The sequence below is a fragment of the Sturnus vulgaris genome, chromosome 1 (genome assembly GCF_052056855.1).
Source record: "Sturnus vulgaris isolate bStuVul1 chromosome 1, bStuVul1.hap1, whole genome shotgun sequence".
Taxonomy (NCBI): domain Eukaryota; kingdom Metazoa; phylum Chordata; class Aves; order Passeriformes; family Sturnidae; genus Sturnus; species Sturnus vulgaris.
The window spans coordinates 4585383-4595086 of record NC_142243.1 but is presented as its reverse complement, the minus strand read 5'-3'; the positions used below and the strand labels follow the sequence as shown (position 1 = coordinate 4595086).

The following is a 9704-nucleotide window of genomic DNA, read 5'->3' as shown; positions in this document are numbered from 1 at the left end:
TCCAAAGGAACTTGGACACACAACAGAGGTTTGGGACAGATTTGGGTGTAGATCAGAACAGCCCAGAGGCTTCTCTACCTTTCCAGGGAGCTGCCCAGGGAGCCCTGAGCTGTTCTGGACAGCAAGCTGTGACTCAGGAACAGTCTAAAGCACTTTAATCTTAACTATAGCTCAATTTTACTTTAATTGCCCAAAAGGGGCAAACCCAAACCAAGTTATCAGAGCAATTCCTTCGTATCCCAACCATGTGGAGAAAGCTGGGCCCTGCAGAAGGCTACCCTCCTGCAGCAAGAAAAGACCATCTTCACCAGCACTCTGGCTGATGAAGCCTCATCCCAGAATCAAGGGGTTTCACCCCTGTCTTCATCATCTCCTGATTTTGTGTCAGCCCTAGGTAGGACAGCGTGCATCCAGTCCCGTTTTTCCAGAAGGTAGGAGAACCTCAGCTGAAGTGCAGAGGTCACATTCCATCCTTCTGGAAAGCACAGCCGGGGATCCCACGGTGTCTCACCAGGGCAGGTGTGACCTGCACGGGAAATACACCTGGACCGAGCGGGGCTGCGGGATGGGGCACGATCCGGGGGTCAGAGCTGTCCTGGGATCGGAACCGCCCCAGGGGCTGGAGCTGCCCCGGGGCTGCCCCGTGGGTCAGAGCTCACCTCGAGTCTCCCCGGGGCTAATCCCACCCGCAGGGCCAGGGAAGCACCGGCACCGAGCGGGGCTGCGGGACGGGGCATCCTCCGGCATGCGAACTGCACTACGGATCGGAACCAGCCCGGGGCTCGGAACCACGCCGGGTGTCGGAGCCGCCGCGGGACTCGGAGCTGCCCCAGGGTTCCGGAGCTGCCCCTGGGCTCGGGTTTCAGAACTGCCCCGGGAGTCGGCGTTGTTCCAGAGTTTCGGAGCTGCCCCAGGGCTCGGAACCACGCCAGGTTTCGGAGCTGCCCCGGGGGTCGGTGTCGCCCCAGGGTTCCGGAGCTGCCCCGGGGCTCGGAACCACGCTGGGTTTCGGAGCCGCCGCGGGGGTCGGAGTTGTCCCAGGGTTCCGGAGCTGCCCCTGGGCTCGGGTTTCAGAACTGCCCCGGGAGTCGGCGTTGTTCCAGAGTTTCGGAGCTGCCCCTGGGTGTCGGAACCACGCCGGGTTTCGGAGCTGCCCCGGGGATCGGTGCCTCCCCACGGTTCGGGAGCTGCCCCGGGGATCGGTGCCTCCCCACGGTTCCGGAGCTGCCCCGGGGCTCGGTGTCGCCCCCCGGAGGCGGGGCCCGGCCCGGCCCCGCGGTGGCCCCGCTCAGTCGCTGGCTGGTCCGCCCCCGGCCCCATCCCTGTGCCATTGGTCCGCGGCCGCTCCGCGCGTCACTGCTTCCTCCCGCTTTTGTGCGCCGCCCCAGCCCAGCTCCGGCCGAGCTGAGCCGAGCCGAGTCGGGCTGAGCTGAGCTGAGCCGAGTTGAGCCGTTCGGAGCCGCCCCAGCCGCTGGGACCCGAGGTGGTGACACCAGCCCCGGGTGGCCGCGCATGTCCCTCCGCGGGTGACTCCGGTGAGTCCGTCCTCAACCCCTCTTTCCGCGGGCGCTGGGTCCTTGCCTCCGTGAATAGTTTCGTTCTTTTAATTATTCTGCTGTCTGCAGCGGTGACCGAGAGTTTTGCAGCAGGCTCTGGCTTCCTTGGCTTTTTCTTCCTTCCTTTCTAGTTTTGCAAGTGGGAGCTTGTCCCTGCGGCTGTGTTTGGGGAGCCGTGGGGGGGAAGCGGGGGGTCCCCAAATGTGCTCCCCAGGAGGAGGGCGCGGGTTGCCGTGTCCGTGGGTGCGGAGCGATTGAAGGACTGCCCTTCCCCGGGGCTCCCCGCACACCCCTGCCTTGTGCTGGTGCTCTCGGGTCGCTGTTTTCCCCGGGTTGTTGCCTGTGGCTTGTCCCAGCTGCAGCTGCTGACAGCGAGCACCGGGATTAGACTCCAGCACCCGTTTTGGGATGCACTGGCGTCTGGAGCCAGCGGTTTTCGGATGTGGTCTCTTGGGTCCCGGGTCCCTGGAAAGCATCCAGGGAGGTGCCGGGGTACTTGGCCGTCCATCGGTCTCCTGCAGGGCTCTCCCTGGATGGGATGAGCGCGGGGAGGAAGGCTCCGCCGGGCACGGACCCGAAGCCCGTCCCCGCGTGGGGCGAGTGGGAGAGCTGGATTTCCACCTGGACGGAGCGAGCGGCTGCCGTGGGGCTGTGCCGCGAGTCGGGATGATGCTCAGCAAGGATTTGTGCTGCCGGCACCAAACCTCTGCCCTCCGCGGCTGTGCGGGAAGGAGCGGAGCAGAGGTGGGAGCCGTGGACCAGCTGGGCAGGTCGGGCACGGTAGCCAAGTACGGCTCTCGCTGGCCCTGACGCAGCTCGGAGAGAGGCTTCTCCCTCGGCTGCTGCTTTTATCCTCCTTTTCAATTCCTGTCTTGTAATCCGGTACCTTTTGGGAGTGGACCTGCTCCTGGTTTGGGAAAGGGTCTTGCATATGTTGCTGGTGCATGAACCAAAAACACGGGGCTCGCTTGGGATTTGTGCAGGGCTTAAGTGATCCCAGGGATTTCTAGGGTCAAGCTATTTCACTTCTCTGGTGAGAGTGAATGGCTGGGGGGGAATTTCTTTCTGTGACACCTTCTGGATTTATTTCTAGTCTGGTATGTGCAGTTTGACGTAGCTCTGTGCAGGATTTGTGCATGGAGTGCAGCTCTTGGAAACAGTTCCTCAGGTGTGTGTGTGAGATCAGTTGCATTTGGGGCTTTGCTCTACCTGTGTCTCGGTACCTGTGTCGGATGGACCAGTTTCCAGAACCCCTAATTTGACTTTAATTATAAACAGGGATTCAAGGTTTCCCAGGGCTTCTGCAGATCAGAGCAGACCTCCACAGCTGGGCACAGCCTTTGCCCTGGGAAGGTTTTGCAGCTTGTAAAAGCTCCTCTGTTGAGGCAGGACGTGAGGCTGGATGGGCTGCCAGCCTGGTGGGAAGTGGATGTAAAGGACCTTTTATACCTTCCTCGTGTGAACGGGTTTTGGTGCCGCAATTTTTTCCATGGGTCCTTAATCTCCACCAGAAACCCACAGCTCTGCCGTGTCAACATGTGCTGATGGGCAATGCATTTATTTTTTTGGAGCCTGTCAGAGCCTGTGAGGGAAGTGTGCTCAGGCAGAGAGATGTGGTCTGGATTTTCATCCAGACGAAGCGACTCCGACGTGAAAAGCCAGCGACTGTGGCGGCCAGAGGAGCGGCTCCATCCCGTCCGGAACGTTCCTGTTGCTTGGTGATGCTCCCTGATTTTTAGCCTGCAGCTTGGATTTGACGCTGTGTGAATTTTCCCGTCGGGAAGACGCCGGCGAGGCTCCCACGGTGTGTCTGGCTCCCTGGCAGAGCCGTGGGATGGAGTGTGCTGCTGCAGCATGGAAAGTGATGTGCTTCCAGCCCTGCTCTCCCCAGATGGACGTGGGAACGAGAGCGAGGGCTGGCAGGATCTGTTCTGGTGGATCTGGCCCTGCTGTTGGAGACCTGCTGGTCGAGGCTAGAGGGAAGTGAGTCAGGGTTTGCTGTTAGAAGGGATATCTTTTATTAGACTGCTCGGGGAAGAAAGGCTGGCTTTGGAGTGCACGAGCCTGTCTACACAGAGAAGAAAGGAGGGAATGATTGCTCAAAGTCTGCCTTGGCTCTCCAGACTGAGGGAATCATCTGAAAGAAAACGGGGGGAAAAATAAGTCAGATTCAACTACAGTTCAAGCTGTGCAGTTCATCTGGCCTAAGGAAGCACATGTCATCCCTCTGCAAGTCTCTGGACTCCTTAGATCCCGAGATGCAGCGTAGGACAGGGACATGCTTCCCATGTTCCAGCCCTTCACAGGAGGTGGCTGAGCCCTTTCCAGCCTGGCTCCTGCAGTGAGGAGCTGTGGGAGACAGGGATGGTGCTCACTGATGCCTTACGGCAGCAGGAGGCTGCTGGGCCAAGCACAGTGTGCACAGAAATGTGCAGAATGTCAGCTGTGTGCTGGGGAGATGGAAAATGCAGTGTGGAGCCGTAAGGAGTGGAATATGGATTTAAACTTTTTTATTATTTCCCCAGACAGAGGGGAAAAGCTGTAGATGGGCCACTGATACTGAATCTGCCAGGTTCACCCTCAATCCCCAGGCTTTATTTATTCAGCTATTTAAGCCCCAAAAGGAGAGACCAGGTGTTTTTGATGAGTTCCTCCAAGGAGCAGAGGTCCCCTTTCCCACAAGCCGAAGCAGTTCAGCATTTCTTTCTGGCACCTTTTCTGCCTTTGCTGAGTGTAGTGTGAGATGCAGAGGTGGTGAACATCATCTCAGTTATGCCTGAATCACACTTTCTGTAGGATGGCAGTTCCCACATGGTATGAGCCTTTATCTGATGTGGTCAGTGCTGTGGTGAGCATCAGACAGGCAAGATGAGGGGTTTTGTGTCTGTGAAGGTGCGGGTGAGCATGCAGGAGTGTGGATATGTGGGCATTTTTGTTTGGTTTTTTTTGTGTCCCTGCAGTTCTGATCTGGTCTAGCCAAGTAATCTTCCCATTAGTCACTAAAATGCTGCTGGTGCCCAAATCAAAAGGGTGGTCAGGCATTGGAACAGGCTGCCCAGGGAAGTGGTGGAATCACCATCCCTGGAGGTGTTCAAAAACAGTTTAGATGTGGCACCTGGGGATGTGATTTAGTGGTGGACTTGGCAGTGCTGAGTTAATGATTGGACTCAATGATGTCAGAGATATTTTCCAACCTTTAAGCGATACTATGATCCAAGCAGTCTGTCTCAGTTCATCTTTAATTACACAAGAAATTAAAAGCTAAGCCCTTTAAAATCCATGCCTTGCTCCCCAAAGGCCCTGGGGAGCTGTTCCCTGCAGCAGACCTGTTGCATGGGCATGAGGGGCTGCAGGCAGGGGGTACCTGGCTCTCTGCTTTGTTTTGGCACTGGATGTTGCTCCAGGAGCTTCCCCTGGAGCCACAGGGCTTGGGGCCAGGCTGAGACCAGGATGGTGGAAGAAGCAGCATCAGCCTGGCCCTTGGTGGGGATCCCTGCAGCTCTGCATACCTGTCTCTGTGGCCAGGGATGGGGACACACCATTGCATGTCATCGCTCTGTCTGGCTTCAGGTGCCAGCTTCTGGTCCCAGGGCACTTGGAATGTCTGTGAAGGGAACCCAGAGGGTTTTACTTGGGCTTTCTGAGGATTTTAGAGGTCCAAGGTGAAAGATATATCTGTACTCTCTAAAACAGGGGGTTCAACTCCCAAATGCATTCCCCAAGCACCTTTTCTTCTATGCTGGAAAATCCTGATATAAATGTTAGTGGAGATGAAGTGGCTCAGAATTTAAGAGAATCTGTGGTTGGTTTTGTTCTCCTGAGTTAAACTCCAGCCTGGCCACCATTTTATGCAGGACTAATTGTCACTTCTGTTAGAGCTGCTCTGATTTGATTCTCTCCACTCTGGGAAGTGATTCGGTGCAGCCCAGGGAGAAGGAGCTGTAACAGCAGTGAAGCAGGGTGGAGCTGAGCCAGGGTTTGGCTCAGAAGCTGCCTGGGACAAAGTCCGGCTGGCACAGCGTGCCGTGCCCAGCAGCTCGGGCCAGATCCTGGAAGGAGCTGGCCAAGCTCCTGCCTGGGCTGCTGTGTAAACACCATGTGTTCAGGCCAGGTCCTGGGGGGGCAGGAGGATGGGTCCAGTGTTCAGGTAGCGATTAAACACCAATTTGCTTGAAAAAAACAGCCCTGGGTGGGTGGATTAGAGGCGCTGTGCAATACTAATGTGGCCAGGGACTTGCGTGCTAAGGTGACAGAAAGTCATCTGATTGATAACAGGGTGATTCAGATGGAGAAAAAGACTTCGTACAGTTGCTTTGGGAAACTAATTTGTGAGATAAGAAGACTTTGTGGTGGAGGTAGGAACGCCTTGAATCCATCAGTGCTGGAGGGTGTGTGTGGCCCCTGTGATGTTTTGAGTGCTCCTGTCTTGGCATGGTTATGTTTGTCTTCTCCACATGCACGTGTGTCGTGCACAGTGGCTTTCAGGTGGCTCCCAAATCCCCAAGGGAATATTGAAAACTTTGCACATGACTGTCCTTAGCACAGATACCGTGTGTAAGAGTGAACCCTGTGTTGAACCAATGCAGAGGGTCAGAGGAAGATGCTGCTGCTTTGGCACATCTGATGGGGTCTGTCCTTGTTAAGGTTGTCCTTGTCCTGCAGTCCTGGAGCAGTCAGGCAGCTGGACTGGATGTTCATTGTAGATCCCTTTCAGTTGAACTCTTCCATTCTGTGGATGTGCATGGAAGTCCATTGTGATGAGGATGGTGAATTACTTGGATTGCTTAGTACTTTTGTGCTTCAACCTCTTGTTTTTGGGGCTTTTGTACTGAGCAGAGGTCCTATCATCACAGTCTAGTTGTGAACTGGAAATAGTGCAGTGCCATCCATGGTAAATAAGAGCCCAGAAGGATTTAGCAGATCCTTAATCTCTTCACAGTGGGCTGTCTGCACCTTTTACTCTGCAAGGTGGCAACAGGGATGCTCTATCCCAAGCCATGATGATCCTGCACAGGGGTGGTGGACACAGGGTGATGGTCACATCTAGCTCTTATCAGCTCTTAATAATAGCAATATCTTGCCCAGATAGAAATTTAAGGGTTGGGGCATCCCCTGTGTGGGGCAGTGGTTTGATAAGGAAGGGTTGTTTGGGTTGATGTGGGAGAATGGATTGTAAGAGAATAGAGATGGTGCTGTGAGCATCTTTGCCCCTCATGAGTTACTGCTGTACTAATTACCACAGAGTGGAAGCAGCCTTGCCCTTAATGGGTTGCAGTTGTGTCCAATTAGGATGTGTGTTAAAAAGGAGTGGATTGGCCACTTGTGAAAGAGAAGAAGAGAGAGGGTGTTGTGCTGCTGTCTGTTGGAATTTACAGAGAAAAGGGTTGATGTTTGTCACCATCTTTGGTGTCAGTCATTTGAGCCCACCATCACTCAGGAGAAAGGTATGAAAGTTTTACTGTTGGATAATAAATGGCTGATGCTATCTTTTGTGTCAGCTTCGTGTTCACTGTCAGGCTGAATGGCTTGGGGAGAAGGTGTGAGGGTAAGGCCTGTTATCACAGGTGGTGAAGGTGAACAGCAGAACAGGTGAGAGTGCATGCAGGAAAATTGTTAAACACCCTTTTCCTCTCTGTCGCTACTTGGGGAGTGCCCTGGGGGGAACTGTCCCTCTTTTGCAGGGTTAGTGTAGTGTTATTGCAGAGGGAGCTGATAACACTGTTACCTACAGCTGGGGGCTGATGACAGAGGGATGATCACCCTGAAGTCACTGGGCTGTGGGAGTATGTGGCTGGAGGGAGGTGTGTGGACTGGGTAAGTGATGAATAACTAGCACCTTGAAATCAGAGATTTGGGCTTCCTTTAGTTGAGACTGATCTGTGCACTGGTGTAGTGTGGAGCAGGGCTTGTTTGATGAAGCATCCTTTAATTAAGATACCAGACTGGGCCAAGCTCCTGGAGAGCTTTACTTGCTGGTGGAAAGCGTTCATACTGCAGCCTCAATGCCTTCTGTTTGCCTTTCAGCACAAAATTACAGCACTGGTCCCTCTACTGGAATCCTTTTGCTCTTGGAATGTGGCTTTTGGGAAACCTCAGCACCTAGTGGTTAATAAACCACTGGTTTGCTGCTCCTTGGTCTTAGTCCCTCAGTGCTGGTGCTAACAGAACAGCAAGAGTCATTAGAGAACTATGCAAGATATTCCAGTTATTTCTCTTTGGATGGTGCTGGTAGCAAGTAAAAGATAAACAGATTGTGTTGAGCTGTGCTTAGCTTATTGCATCATTGGCTTTACTGAAAGGGTCAAGGTCCAGCTCTGGATGTTGTTGCAGGATGCATTTGAGCTGCTCCTGAGCTCTGCTATGCTGTGCCAGAGGGAAGATGTTTGGGAAAGGCATCATTTTAGTGTTCTCTCCATGTGTTCCTTCTGAATGGCGGCTGTGGCTGAAGTGAATTGGTAGAGTTCATGATGGGACAAGTCCTGTCAGGTTAGTTTCTTGCCTTTGTACTGGAAAGCTTTGCACTTGGCTCCTGTTAAGCCCCAGGAGCTGCTCCTGCTGTGGCAGTGGCAGCCAAGGGAAGCCCTGCTGACATCCTGCAGCCTGCTGGGTGTTGGGGCTGGGAGGGGACTGTCAGGGCTGCCTGGATGTGGAACCACACAGCAGAGTGGTGCTCTGTCCCTCTCCTGTCCTCAGGTTTCTGCTGGCCTAGGCTGAGGTCTGCTCACTGCTCTTGTGACATGGCTGAAATGAAGGATTTGAGGAACCATGCCTGTTCTTGCCTATTTTTGTTTGGATTGGGGGTGTTTACTGAGACTGAGAGGCTGAAATGTTGAAGATATGCACAATGTACCTGGCTGATGACACAAGAAAAAGAGAGAAAATGTTTGTTTAATCATTCCAATATTTCAGCAACTTCACCTCTAGTATTACAGGTGTGAGTAAAATCTGGTGGGAGCCTGGTTGGCTGTCAGGGCTGAGGATGTGTTTTCACAATTGGCTTTTAGACTCAGCACAAAAGATGCTGAAGACTGTGTCTTCATCTCTGGATGGGAATGAGCTTGTTCTAGTCTTAGTCTATGCCCAGCAAGTCTTGTGCTGGAGAACTTCCCTTTCAGGAACCCAGTGGGGCTGTCCCAGGGATGTGGTGTGGCACACTGAGCTTGGATGAGATGGAGCAAGGCTTTCTCTACCTGGTTCATCATCACTTGGAAAGTTGATTTGCCTCTCATGCCAGGTGTTGCCAGAGAGGTGCAGTTTGGTGTCTCAGCCCTGTGGGAGCTGCCCAGGCAGCAGTGGCTGTGTGGTTGCTGTGAGAGTCGCCAGGAGGTGATGAAAGTGGCAAGTGTTTCTGGAAGAGCATGGGATGTGTTGAACAGGATCTCTCCTTGGTGCATGGGGATCCTACACCTCCCTGACCTGTCTTGGGGTGGATTTCCAAAGCCTTCAGAGGTGGAGTTGGAAGTCCCTAGGCTGCATCACAGGACATCAGCATGTTCAGGAGTGTCAGCAGGGGCTTGCAGTGGTGCCCCTGCAGGAGCGTCTCCAACCCAAGGAGGATTCTTGCTAATCCCTCTCCACTTGCTGCCTGCAATCTCTGCCTGCTCTGATGGGGAGCCCTGATAACACCCCTGGACCAGCACCAAGGGGATGCTGGCTGCTGGAGGCTGTGCTAAATGCTTTAATGGGACACAATTTGTGGCATCTGCCATGAAACCTCCTGCAAGGTACCTTGCTGCACAGCTCTATTTTGGGGCTGCCTCTGACGTAATCTGTCAAGACATGAGCTGCTCTTTGACTGACTGCTGAAAGTCTGGCTGGGGATGGATGACCACTTGCTTACCTAGCATTACCAAAGCAACGAGTTGTTGCTTTCCATGACTCATGAAAATGCACTGTAGGCTCGCTTAAGAATGGCTGAGATCATTTTTTGGCTGGCTTTGGGTATCTGGTTTCCTTAGCAAATAGCTGTGGGGGTGGAGGGAGGGGGATTTCCAAATTCGTTTCTTTGTATGTGTGATCTGGTTTCTAGAGCTTGGCTCAGAAAATACTTGCTTCATTTTAAAAAGGGGATGAGAAAAAAAAGGACCTGTAACTTCCATGTCTTTAGTTTTTGTAGCATGTTTCATTTAGTCGTGGTTTGGTGTAAAA

At 53.6% G+C, this 9704-nt stretch overlaps 1 protein-coding gene across 4 annotated transcripts in view; it reads left to right on the top strand.

Moving 5' to 3' along the window:
• Positions 1 to 1358: 1358 nt before the first annotated feature.
• Positions 1359 to 9704, top strand: part of LOC106851598 (mitogen-activated protein kinase kinase kinase 3-like) — a 75338-nt gene continuing 66992 nt past the window's right edge. For 3 of the 4 annotated variants that reach the window (XM_088156447.1, XM_014873701.2, XM_014873699.2), the window contains exon 1: positions 1381 to 1535. The gene's annotated coding sequence lies outside the window, so the exon portion shown is untranslated. Of the gene's footprint in view, positions 1536 to 9704 lie in introns of all 4 variants that reach the window. The other variant, XM_014873702.2, reaches the window with a different exon arrangement.